This window comes from Tursiops truncatus, chromosome 12 (assembly GCF_011762595.2).
Source record: "Tursiops truncatus isolate mTurTru1 chromosome 12, mTurTru1.mat.Y, whole genome shotgun sequence".
Lineage (NCBI taxonomy): Eukaryota > Metazoa > Chordata > Mammalia > Artiodactyla > Delphinidae > Tursiops > Tursiops truncatus.
Window position 1 is genome coordinate 5,249,962 of NC_047045.1, and position 21,722 is coordinate 5,271,683.

A 21,722-nucleotide genomic window follows, 5' to 3' on the forward strand; every position below is an offset into this window, starting at 1 on the left:
TCTTTGTCATTAAGAGAAAAATGAACACATTTTCAGTAAAATTTTACTTTTTACATTTATTAAGTTTTTATAAAAATACATACATATATGCATATATTACTTTAAGTAATTATAAACTAATACAAATTAAAATAATCTTTTGATTGAGAATACTGAGGCTTATATTCACAGGAAATAAAATGACAATTTTAACAAAAGGCAATTAAAGAGTTTTCATGTACAAAATTATAGTAATTTATAACAATAAATACCTTAGATAGGATAAAATTTGGCAGGGAAGTAGATGTAAATACATATTCATGGAGAAACCAAAAATTTCTGGTTGTTAAAGTAGACCTACTTCATTAATTTTAAGTGTTTTATATTAAGTATAAAATAAATAGGATGTTTAAATTTCATTTATTATGTTTGAAAACTAATATAACTCATTTGAAAATATCAATATTCACAAGATGTCAGAAATTACATAACTACATAATTTTAAAATTATTTTAACTTGTAAACTTACTCTTTAAAATAAGACTCATGAAAATGTTGTAAAAGCTGGTTTAGAATATGGAGAAAATAAATTTGGGCCCCCATTTAACATTATAACCCAAGGTGAAATTTAATGAACTAAAGATATATATGAAATAAGAAACTAAACATCTAATAGATTAAATTTTAAATAATACATTTGTGTTCATTTGGAAGGATTTCTTTAAAAATAAGCAAGAGCTTGAAATTATAATATGTAAAGTTGAGGGTTTTGAGTATATTCAAATTGAGTTTGTGATTGACAAAAGCCCCAACATACAAAGTTAAGAAAAGTTTGATTGACTGAACGATTATTTCAAGTATGACGTTAGCAAGAATTAAAAATCTACTATATCTAAGAATACTAAATGGCTACTACTTATATGAAAAGACATTCACTGCCACAATTAATCAGATAAATAATTCAACAATGAGAAATATTTTTTGTTACAATAAAGTAACAAGGAGTTACTTTAAACCCACTGGACTGACAAACAGTAGAAAGTTGAAGAAAGCCAAAAGCTTGCAAAGATGTTAGACGACAGGTATCCAAAGGTACTATAGTTGTGTAGTTGCATTTCTAGAAGTCAATCTTATAATAAAATTATGAACATATTTATTTTTCAAAAACTCCATGTCTAAGTATTTCTCACATAGATATAGCCTCTAAGAACCAAGAAACTCAAAGAGCAACAAGTAGAGTTAATAGTACCCACAAACACACATGTAAACATACACACACATGCACACTTGTGCACAAATTAGGCATATCATAAACTGCCAAAAACCAAAGACAGAGAAACATGATGGCAGACAGGAGGCAAACCCTTACCTATGAAGAAGCAAGGATGAGAATTACAGCAGAATCTCATTAGAAACCAAGCATAGAAGACAATGCAGTAAAATCTTTAGTTTTGGAAAAAAAAAAAAAAAACTATGAACATAGAATTCCATATTCAGTAAAAATAACCTTCAAAAATGAAGGAGTCACTGAAGACTTCAGCTCTGATGTATTAAGAGTTCGGAACTCATCACTTCAGACATTACAACAATAACAACAATGTTAAACAAACTCAGAATCAATGATTTTCTTGGACCTATCAGAGAATTGCAGTCACAGAGAAAACCACCTGGAAATATGGAGAGACAGCTGAAATGCAGAAAAACACAGCTGATATCAGCTTATGTAGTGTGGAAGCTGCAGGAACCATAAACTGGTAGGAACACTTGAATGGTGGTTTGGATGAATTGCTGGAGGCTGAGTTTGGACTGGTTTGAGAGTAAGAAACTGGTGAAAGCCACAGTCCTGGGTGCCCCACATTACTGTGGCTTTCACCTCCAGGTGCTCTACCACATTCAAGACAAATTGTCACTTGTCTGGCAAGTGGAAGGGGAACCATTTAAAATACAGGGGTTTATTCTGCATAACAGAAACTTACTCTCCAGTGAAAAATACTTTACTGGAGCCTTATATCACAGAGGTAGAAAGGCAACCACCCAACTCAAGATTCCTCTAGCCTTCCTGTCTCACCTAAACAGGGGAGGGAGAAAAGATAAGAAACACTTGTGAAGCCCAGGGACCAGGGCCAGTAAGAGAGTGAAATTTAATCGTAAGATTATAGGCCTTTAATTTATTTAAGCAGTATTCCAGATTATTTATCATACATATCATGCACATATTGTGGCAAATATATTCCTAAATGTCATATGTTTGGGGATTCTATTGTAAATATTGTTTTAAAATGTTATTTTCCAGTAGCATGCAGGTAGCTTATGCAAATGCATTTTTGTGTTACTTTGCATCCTGAGACACATATAAATTTATTTATTAATTCTAGTCACTATTTTTGTAGAGTTTTTTCCCTGTAAATGACCAGATTGTCTGTGAATAGGCAGTTTAACTCTAATTTCCCAAAATATTTTAAGTACATTTTTCTTGACTCATTTCACTGTTTAGAATTATTTGTATAATGCTGAATAGATGGAAAGAGAACAAATATGTTTTTTCTTTTCCCCAATTTTGGAGGAAAAATAATCAGACTTTTGCACTATGTATAATAATAGTGTAGGGATTTCGGAAATCCTTTATCCAGTTGAGGAAATTTTTCTATATCTCTAGGTTGCTAAGAATTTATATTATGAATGGATATAGAATTTTGTTAAATGATTATCCTGCATTTAATGAAATAATATGACGGTTCATTATTCTGTTAACATCATGAATTGCATTGATTTTTGAGTGATAAACCAACTTTGCATTTGATTATGATGTAGCGTCATTTTGTATATTGCTGTATTTGATTTACTAATATTGTGTTAAGAATTTTGAAATCTATATTTATGAAAAGATTGATCTCTGAGATTTCTTTTTTCAATGTGTTTTTATTGTTTTATTGTCAGGGTAATACTGGCAACTGCAGCTGCGATCCTCAAGCAAATCAACTTTTTCTTGTCATGTCATGACTCTTCTCTGCTTCTTGGGAGCACTTCCAGCATCACTACGGCACTTTGTATGAGTGTTGTAGTGTTATCAATGTTTAAGATATTACATGAAACATGATGAAAAATATGGCAACACCACGAGTGCTATGCAATTGACTGGAGAGACAAACAGCTCAAACGGAGATGATTACCATCACAGGGTGTTTCAAGTGGATAGTTGTAAAACTTGAGCTCACTGCAATAGCAACAGGAGGTAGTCACAAAATTATTACAGTATTACAGTAGGTACCACAGTTAATCTGATGTAGTTATGACTTAGCCCTGCAGCATTACATTTGCTTACATTTCTCTTGACTGTGAATGGCACCATGTACAGTCTGTTTGTATGTAAGTTTTGATAAAATTAAGTTGTTATACTTGATTTGTGTATATTTTATGGTACTAAATTATAACATAGAGTAGTATCTATAGATATTTTATGCATTCATGACATATCTAACTTTTTCTTAGTTTCTTTTTTTTTATATATATTTAGGCTATGCAGTTCATCTGTGACTTTTTCCAAATTGTCACAAATCTCCCCAAATTTTTCTATGTTGATTTGAAATAATCCACATATAAGTGGACTTGCACAATTTAAACCCACACTGTTCAAGGGTCTTCTGTACTGTGTTCTAAAGAAACTTTTAAATATGCAAGAAATCTCCATGCATATTAAGCATGCCCTCATTGTCAAACACCCCTCTTTTTGTTCCATGGGCCCAAAACTTGGAATTACTCCAGACTGCCAAAATCTCCAAAACTGTGTTAAAACCTTAATGCTAGGGGAACTGGAGTAGGGGTCTCCAGTTCCACGTCATTGTTTTGAGCCCTTTACCTTCCCATTTGTAAATTCTTAAAATTTCTAACTTCCTCTCCAAAAGTGTCAGATGTGGATATGGCCAATTTTACTCCTTATATAACATGCAGTATGCATGGTGATTAGGAACCTGGAATGTGCCTCAGAGTGCCTGTGTGAATTCACTTTCTATAATTTACTAAGTGTGGTAACACTAGGACAATTGCTGAACTTTTCTGTATCTCAGTTCCTTTTCTGTAAAATATGAGCATAATGATAATAGTACTTATTACATAGGGCTAGTGTATTATGTCAGCTAATATATACAAAGAGCTTAGAAAATTGCCAAGTATGTAATAAGCATTATTACTATTATTACGATGGCTAAGATGGACTGTTCTTAAATGAAGGCAGTTGTAACAACCAAATGGTTTTGCAAATAAGCACATTTTTTAATGGAAGAAAATATAAAGTAACTTTTAATAATTGCTTTTTCTATAATTATACAGCAATGCAATACATGTGCACTTATAAAACACACACATACACACCATTTATATATATGTCCATCCATTTATATATTTGCTTGTATTTAAACCTGTAGAAAACTAAACCATAGAAAATTAGTACAGTAAAATTATTATTAAGGGAAGAGAGGAAAAATGGCTAGCTAGGGTAGGACAAACATAGAATGCATACTTCTCTAAATAGCTCTTGTTTTGTTGATTTGACTTTAAACTTGCATATATAATTTAAATAATTTAAAGTGGAGAAAGCTTTTGAAAAGGCAATTATTGCCTACCAAAAACAAAATTAAACTTGAACTTAACTGTATAATGAGTTAAATTTTAACTGCTTCTTTTCATAGATAAATGGAAACCTATCACTTTTCTCTTTCTAATTTTATATTAGAAAAATATTACCTGAAATTCTTCCATGGAAGTATTTAGAGACACTCTCCATTGTCTTTTTGAGCTGCATAAAAAGACATTGTGTGGATGTTGCTGGTATATGTAATTGATTCCCCATTGGTTTTTCTATTCATTTCTTCTTATAAATTGTGCATTTTTTCTTTTAGATTTTTTTCTAGTGTATCTTTTGGATAAATTATTAGCAGTGAGATTGCAGAATCAAAAGACACATGCATGTGTGATTTTACTACATACTGCAAAATCCCCCGCCTGGTTGAACTATTTTACATTCTCTGCAGCAATGTGTAAAACATCTTGTTTACCCAAAGTCTCAATAGCAAGTGTGTGGTCAAACTTCCGGATTTTACCTATCTGTAAAATGGAAAATGTTCTCCTAAGAGTAGTTTATTTTGCATTTATATTACTATGAATGAGTTTAAGACAATTTGCATTTGTTTTTCTGCAGACTCTTCATATTTCTTACCTGCTTCCATTAAGTTGTCAGGCTTTTTCTCTCCATTTTTAGAAGCTCTTTATATAGTAAGAATATTTACCATTGGTCTCTAATATCAATAACAAATAAAACTTACTTATGGTGTTTTTAGCTATCCAAAGCTTTGCTTATATTACAGTCAAATTTATCAGTCTTTTGTTGCAGCTAGATTTTGAATCATCAGTAGGAATAATTTACCCCACTCCCAAGTTACAGAGAAAATTATCCTTGCTTTCTCTCTTTTTTTTTTTTAACATCTTTATTGGAGTATAATAGCTTTACAACAGTGTGTTAGTTTCTGCTTTATAACCAAGTGAATCAGCTGTACATATACATATATCCCCATATCTCCTCCCTCTTGTGTCCCCCTCCCACCCTCCCAACCCCACCCCTCTAGGTGGTCACAAAGCACCAAGCTGATGTCCCTGTACCTTGTGGCTGCTTCCAGTAGCTATCTATTTTACATTTGGTAGTATATATAAGTCCATGACACTCTCTCACTTCATCCTAACTTACCCTTCCACCTCCCTGTGTCCTCAAGTCCATTTTCTATGTCTGCATATTTATTCCTGTCCTACCCCTTGGTTCTTCAGAACATTTTTTTTTTCAGATTCTATATATATATGTGTTAGCATACAGTATTTGTTTTTCTCTTTCTGACTTACTTCACTCTGTATGACAGATTCTAGGTCCACCCACCTCACTAAAAATAACTCAATTTTATTTCTTTTTATGGCTGAGTAATATTGCATTGTATATATGTGCCACATCTTCTTTATCCATTCATCCATCGATGGACACTTAGGTTTCTTCCATGTCCTGCCATGTTTTCTCTTATTCCTTGAATATTTTAGATATTTAGATTAAAACATCTGATCAAATTGGAATTAATTTTGTGCATATTAGGAGAAATATATCCAACTATATATTCCCTATAATAAACCAGTTATCCCTATAAAACTGTTAAGAAGATGTTTTTTCTGAAGATTAAATAAGTTAACTTCATTGTATATTACATTTATATAAAACTTGGTATGTATATTATTTTTTTTCTCATTGGTCCTCCTTCTGTTTATTCACCAACATTGTATTCATTTTAATTGTTGAGGTTTCAAATGTGTTTGAATATTTGGTAAAAATAACACCCCACATTGGTATTCCTTTACAAGATTTTCCTGGCTATTCTTGCTTGCTTGTTCTTCAAATTGATTATTATAGTGAATATTTCTGACTCAGACAAAATAAGCACACAAATAATAAAAACAAAAACTTGTATTTTTATTGGTTTTGCATTAAGTTAACTTAGGAAGGGATGACATAGCTACGGTGTTGAATTTTCTTATTCAAGTGTATATTTTTCAGATACTTTTGTGTCTTTCAGGAGTTGTTTTCACAACATTTCCCATAAGATTTTGAACTTTTTTTTTTTTTTTAAGTTTACAGTTAGGCCATCAGATATCCTTTTCTAGGACTTTCCTGGGAGTGTTGCTATCAGTGATTTGGAGTCCTCTGCATGTATTTGGCAGCTCATGGAGTTACTGTGTCACTTGTTTTTATTACCTGAGTTGGCTATAATAATTTTCTTTATATTTTGGGGTTTTTTTGTTATGTTGTATGTTATGGGATGATTTAGGGATATTCATAAACTACACTCCTGCCACTGTCACTTTGTCTGGCATGATCGAAAATTTTTGAAGGTACATATTTTCTAACAAATTTCCTTTCACCAAATATGTAAAAATTATTTCAAAGATTAAGTGATAATTATCCCAAGGACATCTAATCACAGAAGAATTACAATGTATATAATCCTGCTCTCAAGTTACTAATTAAGATAGACGATACAAACAGAATCTGCAAGAAACAAAATAATTGAGTTGGAACCAAAACTTCCAATTCACTTTGTCCAGCTGTCCCTCCCGATATGTGATCTTTGGCACAGTTCCCATTCCCCACTTCAGAGAAAGCAGATATTTTCTTTCTCAGCCCAAATTTCCATATAATCCATAATTTTCATGTGCAAAAAGATACTGTGAATTATCTTACAGCATTAGCCTTACTGAAATTCAATTATGTCATGTAAATTCAACCACAGGTAAGGAATTACTGCACTAACATATGGGTCATTAATACCCAATTACCTTCAGGGAGAAGGTAGAGAGTGATTGAGAGGCAGGGCTTGTGGAGGCCACTCTTCTGCCCGGCAACATGGTCTCTCTAGTCATGATGGGTCTAGACAATTCTCTGAGAGTATCGAATGCCAGCAGGGCAATGACACGATTTCTCATGAGTAAGTGTAATGAGAGAAATTTCCCTTTCTCAGAATCTGGAGTCATATAATGTAGAAATGAAATTCTGCTGCTAGCAGGATGACTGTTAATAGCAAGGCTTACACAGGTTACTATTATTTTTCTCTCATAAAGAAAACAAAAGAAAGTCAGTCTATGGTAGCTCCTCTGTCTTTAAGCTCACAGACATCCTTAGTGTATGACTTCCCTACCTGAGGTCACCAAACTGTCACAAGATGCTTACTGAAGTCCTTAACTTTATTTCTGGTATCAAGGGAGCAAAAGTAGGGAGGAAAATATGGGACTTATTAGCTAAATTTGGCCCCTTCGGAAAGTGGTCTCATAAGCTTTAACCAGTGTCTTCGACTTATGTTTCATTCACTACTAAAGTCTAAGAAGGCTGCAAAATATAAAGATTTTTTTAACGGACACATAGATACATGGAGTAAAATTGGTTCTGTGTTACTAAGGAAGAGGAAGAGAGTGCGTGTTGAATTGGAAGCTGTCTTTCTCCACCACAGGGTTAGACTGCGTTTACCATCTGTCTTGTTGTCTTCTTTATAGCCTGCATAGGAAGAACCAGTTGTAATACCTGTAAGTTAAGTTTTGAAGAAGGCATTTTAGCAGCTTTTATTATACCTTTTACCACTAACTATAGGTGTCATGAATATTTGCCTGCCTTTAAAAACCAGGTAAAACAAAATATAACAAAAGCATTTGTTCTTTGAATGATGCTCATCTGATATTTAAAATCAGATGCTCATCTGAATATTTTTTTAAAAAAGATATATTGGCATTCAAACCTTATATAAGTAGAAAAATTTTTTTTTTTGTATTCCAACATATTTTAGCATTCTACTGTTTTTTGTTTAGGAAATAAGTTCAGCAACCATGCAAAGTTTAGCACCCAAGGCAGATCAAGATGAATGTGGCCATTCTTGTCAAATAGGGCACTGTTTGCTCTATGGAAAGAAGATGTATTACCAGGGTGGAATTATATATATATATATATATATATATATATATATATTTCTGCAACATCTTATAACCACACTCCATTAGAAATGATTACCACCACAATGCTGCATGGTCTGAATTAGGTTCATATTTCTTTAGAGCACAAAAGCAAGAAAGAGGCCAACTGCCAGGACCGCTTGACCGGGTCAGTGGCTCTGCCTGACCTGTGTCAGCAGGAATCTCAATCAAAGCTGCAATGGCCGCCATGTTAGCCGGGCACTTCTCACACTGGTGACTTGTTGTTAAATCACTGGGTCTGAAAATAACAACCGTCCATCAGTGTCAGTGCCTGAAAAATTGAATTTCATCAGAATTTAAAAGAATTGCAGACTAGACTAATGCCATAGAGTCAAGTCTTGTGACTGTGATTTGTTCTTTCTGTTGCAGCACATTGACAGCCTTCTGACTGCTTCTCTTACCAGAGGGGAAGTGACAGAAGAATAGTTTCAAAAATATTTACCCACTTTCATCACAAATGAAATGCTTGAATATGCTTTCAAGAGTATAATGGTTTGAAATAATTTACCACCTGGCAATTGCTCTTTTGGACTTTCGGACTCAATTAACAATGAGTGTGTTCTTAATATATTCCTCTTTCATGAAGAAGAGGTTTAATAAATATCTACATCTAAAGTCTAGGTTTAAAGCATACTGAAGTCACTGATATATTTAGGGATGAATACTTATTACTAATGAACCCCAATTTTTTTTTTTTTTTTTTTTTTTTTTTTTTTTTTTGCGGTACACAGACCTCTCACTGTTGTGGCCTCTCCCATTGTGGAGCACAAGCTCTGGACGCGCAGGCTCAGCAGCCATGGCTCACAGGCCCAGCTGCTCCGCGGCATGTGCGATCTTCTCGGACCGAGGCATGAACCCGTGTCCCCTGCATTGGCAGGCAGACTCTCAACCACTGTGCCACCAGGGAAGCCCTGAACCCCAATTTTAATCTTAGGATAACATAGAAGATTTCATAAATGAGTCCTCAGGGTGATCCAAGTTGATTCACAGCAGGGATGGGGGAGAATATGGAAGTGCAAAGGCCTACATGGAAATTTCTTTGGAATAATGAGAATTCACTAATCTGAGATTTTATTAACTGGCTATTTGAAGTAAATCTCTTTTAATAGAATTAGAAACCAATCAACTGTAGTAATAGGGATGACTAACAAATTATCAAGCCAAAATTTTTAAATAAATAATTTTATAATACTTAAGTAGAATTTTTTACTCATAGAAGTTAAGTATGAATTTTATTTACAGTCATTAATATAGGGTAAAGTTGACTCTTGGGAACAAAGGAGACCTTGAATTTAGCTCCAATTTTTTATCTAACAGTTTCAAAAAGATCACTCTGGTTACTTGTCTTAGTTTCTGCTGCTATAACAAAATGCCATAGACTGGGTGGCTTGAACAGCAGACATTTAGTTTCCACGGTTCTGGAGGCTGAAAGTTTGAGAGGAGGGTGCCGGCATGGTCAGATTCTTGGTGAGGGCTCTCTTCCTGGTTTGTAGATGGCCACCTTGTCATTGTAAACTCACAGGATAGAGAGCGAGAGAGAAGAGGGGAAGAGAGAGAGGGAGAGGGAGGTCAGTCTTGAGTCTTTGCCTCTTTTTATAAGGACATTAATCCTATCATAAAGGTGATACACCCACAATCTTATCTAAGCCTAATTATCTCCCAAAGACCCCCACCTCCAAATACTATTACATTGGGGATTAAGGCCTGAACATATGGATTCTGGAGGGACACACACTTTCAGTCCATAGCAGTACTATAAGGAGAATAGATGATGTGAGAGTAAGAGGAGAAAAGTTTCAAGGGCAAAGAAACTAATTAGGAACTATTCTAATTGTCTAGACTCTAGCTATAAAAGATAGTGGTTCAGACTACACTTACAGTGGTATAAGTAGTGAAAAGCGGCCAGGTTCTAGACCTATTTGGAAGGTACAGCTGACAATCTGTGCTAATTTATTGGATGTGTGGTATGAGAAAAAATTGACCTCAAGAAAGAATTATCTTTTCTAAGCTTTAATTTCCTCAAGCACACAATGGAGAATTTACTAATTATAACATGGGATTGTTGAGAAAGTTAAATGTCAATGTCTGAAAGCAATTAAGACAATGATTATATATTATGATAATAATATATAGCATGTAAAATAATTATTATATTGTTATATTATAGATAATAAGTAACAGCTTAACATGAGCCCTGGCACAAAGTTTTAAACTCCTTCAGTAAAAGCCAAGCTCAAGTTCTAGAACTTGGTCTTTCTATATCCGTATGGAAATTTTCTAACCCAAATACTTGGCTTATGTGCCTTTACAGGCAGTTCTCCTATAGCTACCTTCTTTATTAGGCAGGTGCACTTTTAATTCATGCCACGTTAACGTATTTTAAAAATTGCCTAGTTTCTGTTTCTTCTTGTCCCATAATTTTGGGTTGTTTGCAAGCCACTAACTTAAAGACTTTGTGCAAGTGTCCATCTTACAGAATTTCTTATTATTATTGGAAGCGGTGTCATCAGAGACAGAATATCAAACAGAACAAGTTTGTGGAATTAAGGACCTGAGAGTCAGGTCTCAGGCTTCCCGTATATGCAACCAGTCAGCTGACTCTGGAACCAGAGTGCAGGGTATAACTGCTCAGAAGGTCAAAGCCCATCTGTGTTCATTCAGTGGTGACACACTCAGAAGATAACAGCATCTTATGCCATACTGAAATATTGTATTTTTTCCAAATTATGAAATTATTGAGGAAGGAAATAGTAGGGAAAATGTAAAATACTGAATTTGTATAATTTTTTAATAAAATATTTTCAAATTTCTAAAGAGATAGTTGAACTTGCTTCTATGAATATATCTATATTGATATCTGAAGCCATATTTATATTAATATGTATTTCTTTATATTTAATATTGTTTTATGTTTGAAATGTCTACCTAAAATCTCTAATTATGTTTTATTTTCCAGGGAAATTTTTATTCTTGATAGAAATCATCAAGGAGAAAGCTTGGCTATTTGGCAATCTCTTGCAGATAAGATTGTTTATTACAATTATATACATGGTTTTATGTGAACATGTGAACTTCCATTTATAAAAGGAATGATTTCAAAATGTGAGAAAAACAAATAAAAGTAATGAGTTTTATATATGCAATTTTTCTTCCTAGAAAGAGGGCTGTTCAAATGTTGTGCTTTTTTTTAAATTAAACTTTTATTTATTCATTTGAACAAATACCACATTAAAAGTATCTTTAAAATTTATTCTTATTAAAGTAAATGCTATTTACATAAAATGAAATTGGTTTTCATCAACAACCGAATGATGACAGCCCAGGAGGATCACTTATATTTAGTTTTAATAAAAAGTGTCATGTAATTATATAATAGCATTTTGTGCTTGGAAAGCACCTTTCATCTTTAAAATTTCAAAAGCCACAAAGTGTAATATAGTGATATAGTATATCCACTGACATTAAATCTTTAAAGAAACCAATGTACTAGTGATTAAATATTTTAACAAGAACTCTACAAAAGCATATTTTCTTTCTGTGGTTCAAAATTTGGTAATTTTAATATAATACTGCTTATTCACAAGAGAGTAATGAATCATTATCATTTTTTTCTTAGAAGTCCATCTCAAACTGATGTTCTTATTCCTCCACAAACTAGCTCTGATAAATAAATAAATAGGACAAATCTTAGGTGTCCACTAAAGGGTAAAATCATTCTTTGATTATATTAACAATTTTAGTGATACATTATAATTTATTGGTGACCTGACAGATAACTCCATTTATGGATACATGGGCTAGTATAACACTTTGTTTCTCAGATTTCTGAGAGACTAAAATGGCAAAGAGAACAAAGAAAATTCTAATAGAACTCTTTAAATATATTGATAAAACTTGCAGGATTATTACATTTATAAATTTTTATGATCAATGAAAGTTTCTTCCTATTTCTAAATAATCATTTTAGATTAATGTAAAATTAAATAAAATACTATTAAACAACCATTTTGATATTAAATACTCAGCAAACCAATTAAACATATAAATAACCTCCTTTGTCTCATGAAGTCTTTCTTGGAGATGCCAACTATCAGAGTAGTTACTTTTAACCTCCAGAGGTCAAAGACAGAAAATTTTACATCTTGACCTGTAAAAGTCACTTTAGGATTTAACTTAGTCCAATTTTAGTCTGATAATGTTTAGCTTGTTCAAAGCTTTTAGACCAGGAGTCCCTATCCCTGAGTTCATGACTAGAATTTAAGAGATCTGTAACTCAAATGAGAGATATGAAAATAATTTTTTTTTCTTATTTTCACTAACTTCAAATTAATATTATGCACTATGCTCAACTTTGGTTGTAGGTAATAAACCAGAGTAGAGTTGGCTGTATCTGAGATGTGAGGCTTTGTCACCTCCATCAAAGCTGTTATAGACACCTGACAATACATTTTACCCATATTGTTACTTTAAAATTATAGTAATTATTATATCAATTACTAGATATTGTTGATATTTTAGTAAGAAACACTTATATTGCTATATATAAAATATTTAAAAATATTTTGCCTGCTGCATTTCAATATAATTGATATTCTTTGTGATTTTATGTGTTTCTTGTATGCATTTAAAAACACTGTTCTTAGAAATCCATAGACTTCATCAGACTTCCATACTGGTTCATGGCAAAAAATATTGTGAAGAAATTCTATGTTAGGTTAAGTTGATTAAGAATTCTGTTTAATAATTTTTATCATTACTGATTTTCTGCCTGTATAACACATCAATTAATGAGCAAGGGACACTGACGTCTCCAAAAATAATTGTGAATTTGTCTATATCTGTTTTCAGTTATAAAAGTTTATTGCACCATGCATTTTGACATTCTGTTGTTACATGCGTACACATTAAAGATTATTACATCTTCTTGGAAAATTGTCCCCTTTATCATTAGGTAATGTTTCCCTTTATCCCTGATTACCATCCTTTTTTAGTAGTCAGGTTTATCTGAAGTTACTATTACTTCTGCTTTCTTTGATTAGTTTATCACAGTATATTTTTCTCCATCCTTTTATCTTTTTACTTTTACCCTATATCTTCATGTTTAAAGTAGGTCTTTATATGTAAAGGGGGTCTCTTATAGACAGCATGTAGTTGCATCTTCTCTAGATAATCTCTGTCACTAAACTGGTATGTTTATATCACTTACATTTAAAGTGTTTATTGATATAGTTAGATTAGAATTTGTCATCTTGCTATTTTATTGTTGTTATTCATTTCTTTTGGCTTTTGTTTCTTTATAATTTCTTTTTCTGCCTTTCCTAGTTTTAACTGAGCATCACTTATGATTCCATTTAATCTCTTCTCTGAACATTTCATTTATATTTTTAAAAAAATATTTTGGTGGGGCTTCCCGGGTGGTGCAGTGGTTGAGAGTTCTCCTGCTGATGCAGAGGACACAGGTTTGTTCCCTGGTCCAGGAAGATCCCACATGCCGCGGAGCAGCTGGGCCCATGAGCCATGGCTGCTGGGCCTGCGCGTCCGGAGCCTGTGCTCCGCGATAGGAGAGGCCACAACAGTGAGAGGCCTGCATTCCAAAAAAAAAAAAAATTTGGTGGTTGCCCTAGGATAGACAAAATGTATTTTGCAAGAATAATCCCAATTTTTCCCTCTTGTGGCATTGTCCCTTATGTTATTCATTTCATTTTTTTTTTTTTCTGGTACGCGGGCCTCTCACTGTTGTGGCCTCTCCCGTTGTACAGCACAGGCTCCTGACATGCAGGTTCAGTGGCCATGGCTCATGGGCCCAGCCTATTCATTTCATTTTTACATATGCTATAAACGTCTAACACATTGTCACAATTATTGCTTAAAGTAAGTTATTTTTAGGGTAATTAAATATAAGAAAATTAAAAATTATATTTTACTTCAAATATTCCTTTTCTGATGTCCTTCTTTATATGTATAGAATTTCTAAACTGCATCAATTTTCTTCTACTTCAAGAACTTCCTTCAACATATTTTGTGGGGCAGGTCTACTGGCTGTGAAATTCTTCAGTTATTATTGCCTGAGAAAGTCTTTATCTCTCCTTCACTTTTTAAAAATAGATTTAATATTTTAAGCTTTATATTTACAGAAAATATAAAATAATACAGAGAATCCCCATATATTTTATACCATGTTCCCCTATTATTAACATCTCACACTAGTATGGTGCATTTTGTTACAATTAATGTGCAAATATGGTTATGTTATTATTAGCTAAAATGCATAGTTTATTTAGATATCCTTAGTCTTTATATGATATCTTTTTATGTTTTAGGGTCTCATCTAGACTACCACATTACATTTAGTTGTTTTATCTTCTTAGGCTCCTTTCATTTGTAACAATTTCTCAGTTTGCCCTTGTTTTTGATGAACTTAGTTTTAAGGAGTATTGATCAGGTATATTATAGGATGCCTCTTTGTTGGGAATCATCTGAATTTTTTTCCATGATTATACTGGAATTATGGATATTTATTTATTATTATTTATTTATTGGAATTATATTTTTTAGCACTTCCTTATTTTCTGGTATTATAAGATACTCCAGGGTCATCTTGTATATTTCTAGCCCAAGTCTTAGAATCAGCCATTTCTCCAAGGAGCCTCAATTCCTTTTTTTTAGAGGTTGGCATTAGAAGCCAAGATCTAGCTACTAGGTATGGTCATTGTTACTGGAGTGTCAGTGCTTCTAGGCCCCCTCGGCTAACAGAGAAAGGAAATATATGTGTGTGTAGTAATCCATCTAGGTACATATACCTAAGTGTTTTGTAAGCATCTGCAATTATATTACATTAAACATGAATTTATAATGAATATCCACCTCTAGCCCATTTCCACATGGTTCACTCTAGGCTCCCATTGTTTTTCTGTGGATATCCACTTCAACAGAGAAACTCACCATCTGCCATCCATTCATGAAATTGTTCAATTCAGTATATATGTATAATAATATCAGAATTGTTTCTCTTTACCTACATGGGAAACAACTTGATCAACTTCATCACATTATATTGAGGATAAATACTATCAATAGTGCTTGTATTTGTCTAATGAGTATTTGCTTGTGTGCAGTTAGTTTTTCCTTTTGTCTTATGGACTCCACTCATTTCCAAAGCTACTTAGATCAGCACATTGTCTCCTCTTCCCCTACAATATGGTTGTTTCATACATTTATTATATAGTTAATATCTCTTGTCTCAGTCTTCAACCCCTCAAACGATTTTTTTTCAATCTGCATACATTGTTTCAATCTTTGTGTGGTAAAATTCTATGAGTTTTTACAAATGCACAATATCATGTATCCAACATCACATTATCATACAGAATAATTTTGCTGCCCTAAAAATCCCCTGTGCTTCACCAAGCTTAATCCTCACCCTCTCCCCACAAGCTCCTGGAAACCAATGATCTTTTTACTGAATCCATTGCCTTTCTCAGAATGTCATATTATTAGAATCATGGAAGTTTTTTCTTTTTTTCAAAATTTTTAATTAACTAAAGACCATAGTATATTTAGGTTTCCTTAGTTTTCACCTAATGTTCTTTTTCCCCAGGATTCCATCCAGGGTACTACTTTATACTTATTTGCCATGCTGTCAGAGTGTCTCAGATTAATCTTGGTTTTGATGACCTTGAGAATTTTGAGGAATACTGATCAAATAATTTGTAAGTTGCCCCTTTATTGGATTTTTTTCTGATGTTTTCCTCAGTATTATACTGGGGCTATTTATTCCATCATATCATATCATATTACTATCCATGATTTATGACTGCTGATGTTGACATTAATCATCTGGCTGAAGTAGTGTTTGTAAGTTTTCTTCACAGTAAAATTACACATTTTTTTTTTCTCTTTGAATTCTAATACTCTGAAAGGAGGTCAATATCTGAAGACCATACTTAAGGAGAGTGATGTTCTTCCTTTTCTAGAGTGGGTCTAGATAAATTATTTGGCATTCTTCTGCATGGGAGATTGTTTCTTTCCACAATGTATTAATTTAGTTATATATATATATATATACACACACACACACACACACACACACACACACACACACACACACACACTCATACATATTTGATGTTTTGGGTTGTAATCCAGTACTACTTTATTCTACTGCTGAAATTTTCCTGCCTTAGCCACTAGGTACTCTTTCAGTTGGCTCCTGTTTCCCTTTAACATATCCCCATCAGTAATTTCTTTTATGAGTACTTCTTACTTTCTGGCATTATCAGATACTCCAGGCTCCTTTTGTGTATTTTCTGCCCCAGCCTTAGAGTCCACTATTTCTCCAAGGAGCCCCAGTTGCATTTACTGGAGAATGGTATTTGAAACCAAGATCCAAGAGTAAGTGTGCTGCTTGCTGCTGGGGTGTTTATTTTAGACCGTATAAGGTGAGAAAGCAAAAAAATAAAACAAACAAAAAAAGTGTATATACATGTTCTATAATCCCTTCTACATAAAACATTTTGTATATATATTAAGTTAAATTTGTCCCCAAATGCAATGATGAGAAACTAGCTCCCAGTATCATCCATCCTTTTATTTAGCATTCATTTCCAGTATACATACATAGTAGTATCAAAAAGATTAACTCATACTTCTATGGAAAACAACTTTACAGACTAAAGTCCTTATGAACAGTTAATTTTGCCTTTAGTTTTACAGACGTCATTCTTTTCCACAAATACTTAAATCAGCACTTTTCCCTACCACGTTCAGTGAGGTTCTTTCATATACTTGTAATTCAGTTAAATTTTCTTGCCACAGTCTGCATTCTTTCCTGGGATCCCATGACCCCCTAAATATATATATATATATATATATATATATATATATATATATATATATATATAACACACACACATATATATATATATATATATATATATATATATAATTTGCTTTCACTAAAGTTCTCTTTTCGTGTTACAGTTCTATAGTTCTTGAGAAATGCAAAATGTCAAGTGTCCTCGATTATAGTATCATACAAAATGGTTTTACTGCCCTAAACCTCCCCTGTGTTTCACCCTTTCTTAAACTCTGGCAATCAATTGACCTTTTTAATTGTCCCTATAGTTTTGCCTTTTCTAGAATGTCAAATAAATGAAATCATATAGAATTTAGCCTTGTTATACTGGCTTCTTTCACTTATCACTATGCAGTTAAGTTTTCTCCATGTCATTCTGTGACTTGATAGATTATTTCCTTTTACTGTGGAACAGCATTCCGTTGTATAAATGTACCAGACTTTGTTTACCTCTTCATCTATTGAAGGACTTCTTGATTGCTTCCAGTTTTGGGGAATTATGAATAATGCTGCTATAAATATTTACTGGTAGGTTTTAGCATGGACATATATTTTAATTGTATGAGAATGGCAGAGCATTATCGTTAGATCATGTGGTAATACGTTTGTTGTTGTTAGAAACTTCCTTACTGTCTTTAAAAGTGGCTGAACTATTTTGTGTTACCACAAATGAATGAGAGTTCCTATTGGTCTGTATTTTCATTGACATTTAGTACTGTCAATTATTATTTTTTTAAATTTTAGCCAATCTAATATGTGTACTGTGGAATATGTGTGTTTATACAATTGAATTTGTCATTGTTGTTTTAATTTTCAATGTACTAATGACAAATTATGTCAAACATCTTTCCATATTCTTTGTTGTATTTTTATGTCTTCACTGGTGAGGTATGTTTTCAAATCGGTTGTCCTTTATTTAATTGGGATTTTCTTTTGACTTGTTTCAATTTAAGAGTTCTTTGAAAATTTTAGATACAAGTCCTCTATCAGATATGTATCTTAAAAATAATTTCTCTTAGCATATGGCTTATCAGTTCACTCTCTTAAGGGTGTCTTTCACAGAGCAGAAGTATTACATTTTAATGAATCCTTACCAATTTTTTGTTTCTTGGATAGTGCTTTTTGTTCTGTTTCTGACATCTCATCATCAAACCCAAGCTCATCAAGATTTTCTCTTCTGTTTTTTCTCAGAGCTTTATAATTTGAAGTTTTGCATTTAGGTCTATCATCTATGTTCAACTTTTGTGAAGGGTGCAGTCTGTGCCTAGTTTTTTTTTTGTTTGTTTGGTTGTTGTTGTTTGCATATGTATGCCCAATTTTTTCAGTGCTATTGAGGAAAAGTTATCATTTCTGAATTGAATTTCCCTTGCTCTTTGGCAAAGATCAGTTCACTATATTTGTATGGTTCTATGTCTGAACTCTCTATTCTGTTCCATTTGTTTATTTGTCAATCAATGCCATGATCTCTAGTTTACCATAACCTTATAGCAAGTTTTCAGGTTGGGTAGTGTTGCTCATCCAACTTTGTTTTACTTCTTTAGTATTGTACTGGATACTCTGGGGTTTTGCCTTTGCAAGTAAATTTTATGTGTTTGTTAGTATCTAAAATTTCTTGCTGTGATTTTTATTTGGATTAGGTAGAATCTATAGATGAAATTGGGAAGAAGTGACATTCTAAAAAGACTGAGTGTTCCAGTCTACAAACACACATGATGTCTCCATTTTCTCAGATATTCTTTGATTACTTTCAAGGGTTTTGTAGTTTTCCATATACAGTTTCTGTACATATTTTGTTATCTTATGCAAAAATATTTATTTTTTAATGCCATTGTAAGTGATATTATGTTCTTAATTCAAATTATTGATCATTGCTAGTTTTGATATTAGAGTAATTTTGGCCTCAGAGAATGAGTGAGAAAGTATTCCTGCTGCTTGTATTTCATGGATGAGTTTGTGGAAAATTGATATCATTTATTTTTTAAATGTTTGGTAAGATTCACCAGTGAAACCATCTGTACCTGGTGCTTTCTTTGCTGGAAGGTTATTAATTATTGGTTTAATTTCATTAATAGATATAGATTTTAAGATTATATATTTCTCCTGTATGAATTTTGAAGTTTGTGCCATATAAGAAATTGGTTCATTTCATCTAAGTTATCAAATCTATGGGTATTGAGTTGCATATTCCTTTAATTTTTTTATGTCTAGGATCAGTAAAGATGTCCCTTCTTTTATTTCTGATATTGATAAACTGTGTCTTTTCTCCTTTTTCTCCTTTGTTAACCTGGCCAGAGGTTTACCAATTTTATCAATTTACCAATGTATTAATTTTATGGCTCCTTTCTAAGAATCATCTTTTGGTCTCTGTATTCACCTGTTTCTTCAGATATCTAGATAGGGTTTTACCTTTGACCTTGGTTTTCTGATATTCTAATAAAAAGTGTTGATTTTTAGTTCATTCAGCTGTTTTCTTATTGCTATGCTTGGACAATTTCCAATTTTTTTAACATATTAGATCTGAAACTGGAAATCTATCTCTTAATTTGAATATTGTATATATATATGTTTTAAAATATTTTTATGCACTTTTACAAAGACTTTTTGTAACACTCTGTTCTCCTTTAGAATTTTAATATCTCCTTGTTGACTCTGTGAATAGCAGATCTCTAAAAATTATATTCTCCTCCTGGAATTATTTCTATTTCTTCAGTAACAGATTTATTGTTTAATCATTTGTTTATCTTTTTTCATCTTGTTCATTTAATTTCACATCTGTTGATCCAAAACACTCCAATTATATTTAAGAATGATGTTTAGCATTTGGGACTAAGGACTCTGTTTATGTGGGAAGGATATTTCCAAAGTCATTTTTCATTTTCTGAGTCATCTCAGAGCTAGTTACCTTGCTGCACTTTAAGTGGAAGTCTTTGCTCCAGGTACAGTTTCTATAAGAAAATATTGATTCATAGCTCTTTGGCATTCTCAATATGAAGTGAGGGAGGGAAATTGATAGTTTAACTGTCCTGTGTAACTTCAAATAATTTCCCTGGTTTTCAACCTCATGACTTACCTCTGATATTCCTAGTGTTTCCCAATCCAAAGCCTCCCCTAGCTTCTTTGGGCAGGATCACTGATCTACCCTGAAGAAAGCTGTGTAATGTTCTAAGCTGCAGCTTCTGCCAACTTATTTCATCTGTTAGCACTCCTCTATCTTCAGTTAATGTTCCTATAATCTGTTAAAATTTCTTCTGAAATTTTTCTAATTATTTTTCCTATTGAAACCCCATATACTTTCCTTTTCTATAATATCACTAACTGGCATCTTAGGGAAAAGGTAGAACTGATAAATGCATATGCAGTAAGTCTTATTTAATTAGAATTCCATTAGAAATGCTTCAATTAAAAATTCATATAAACAAGTTATTTTGAAGAATACTAAAGATTATCATTTATGTGTAATATTTTTATATTAGAATGTTTAATAATTAGTTCAGAGAAAGCCACAGCACTCCAGATTATTTTTCTGTAACTGTATCAACTTCCAAAATAGAAGGAGTATATTGCCTGTCCCTTATTTGTTACAACATTTTTGGATTTAGTGACCTTTTAAGTAGCATTCTTTATATTTTCCAAGTAGAAATATTAAGAAAAAGAAAAAAAGAAAAAAATTTCTATTTAAGCTATCACTTCAGAAATGTAGAGACATTTTAGTGTGAACACAAAATATTTAAATTCCTAATAATGATGAAGAAAGAGGTGGCACCCTTCACATAATCTTTATCCTGGCCTTATATAGTTTACAGTCTGGCATTGGGAATTAATTGTTAAGCACAATTATTGAAAATGATCACATAAACCCAGTAGTTTTTTGTAAGCCCTTTACTATTCTGCATATTTGATTTACTATGATGGAATTTAATTCAACTTTCCTAATTCTCTTCATTTTTTTTTTAAACAGCCCCAACAAATTTGTTGACAAACATTTAATCATGAAAGCCAGATCACAGTTGTTATAGCATAGTTCACATCTTATTTGCTGACTTACACTGGCAAATGCAAGCAGCACCTGGTGAGAGGGAACACTTAATACATACACTTAAAAATGTTTTACCTTAAAATTTTTGTTCATTATCCATAGGTTTATTCAGCTGAGGAAATCTGAAAACAAGATTAATACATACAAAACACCTTTAAAGACTAGATATTTTTTTACTATACCATACCTATTATTAAACTTGATACAAATAATTAAAAAATCAGTTACTGAAAGGGGACTTTAAAGTAAATAAACATAATAGACAACCTTGGTATTGAAAGGTATTTATTTCATTTCTATACACATTTT